Source organism: Marmota marmota, unplaced genomic scaffold, assembly GCF_001458135.2.
Source record: "Marmota marmota marmota unplaced genomic scaffold, marMar, whole genome shotgun sequence".
In the NCBI taxonomy this organism is placed as follows: domain Eukaryota; kingdom Metazoa; phylum Chordata; class Mammalia; order Rodentia; family Sciuridae; genus Marmota; species Marmota marmota.
Genome location: NW_026000037.1, coordinates 13,540,463 through 13,541,806, shown reverse-complemented (window position 1 = coordinate 13,541,806; position 1,344 = coordinate 13,540,463).

Here is a 1,344-nt window from a genome sequence, read left to right as displayed (position 1 = left end):
GAGGATTACAAGTTGAAAGCTAGCTTCAGCAACTTGGCAAGGCCCTAAGCACCTTAACCATACCCTATAAAAAAGGCAGGGGATGTGGCTCAGTGGTTAAGTGACCCAGGGTTCCCCCTCACCCCAAAAAAGACAAATAACAAAAAATGGTCAAGAGATTTGAATAGACATTTCTCCAACATGAAAAAATGCTCAATATAATTAGTCACTGGGGTAATACAAAATAAAACAATAGTAAGTTTCTCCTTCATGGTTACTAGTATTGTTGTAATAAAAAAGACAGAAAACAAGTGTTGGCAAGGATGCGGATGAAAGTGTCTCTTGTCTGTGCAAGTGGGAATATAGATTATGTATCGACAGTTTGACAATTTCTCAAGAGGTTAAACCTAGAGATACTACATGACCCAGTAATTTCATTTCTGGGTATAACAGAAGATAATTAAAACATTGATCCACACAAAGCTTGTATACAATGTTCACAGTAGCATTATTCATGATAGAAAAAAATGGAAACAATACAAGTAAGGATCCAGTGAAGAAAGGATAAATAATACATGGCTGGCCTGGGGTTGTAGCTCAGTGGTAGAGCACTTGCCTAGCATGTGTGAGGCGTTGAGTTTGATTCTCAGCACCACATATAAATAAGTAAATAAAATAAAGGTCCATCAACAACTAAAAAAAAAAGTACATGCTTATCTATACAATGGTCTAATATTCAGCTGCAGAGGTTAATCTTTTTAAACTCATTAGGCTGTATAGTGTGCTATGCATTTGCAAATAAATAAAAAATAAAACTTAAAAAACCTTTATCTTACAGCATACATAAAAATTATGCAAAAAGCCTCAAAGTGAATCATGGATATATCTGTAAAATCAAAAACTATAAACTTTTTGGAATTATTAAGAAAGAGCTTTGTGAATTTGGATTAAGTAGAATTTTCTTATATAGACCCAAATCACATAAAATATAAAATAAAAAACTGATTCTGATTAATAAAATTTTAAAACTTGTCTAAAATCATCATTAATAAATTAAAATAAGCCACAATTTGTGAGAAAATATTTGTAAAGTGTATTTCTGACCATGTTCTTTTATATTTACTAAAGAATTTCTACAACTCAAATATCTCTAAGGTAATGAGGCCTCCTTTCTAATCACTGTGTGGTGGAATAACCAGATGTATCTTTAGCATACAGGAGGTAGGTGGAAAGTATTAAAAATCCTAGGCCTGGGCACATTCTCTGTTATAATAAAGTTCCTTCTGTTCCAAATCCTGAAATTCAGATTTACTACAGCATTTCAGTTCTCCTCAAGACAGGAAAAAATGGATCTATAAATTTGAA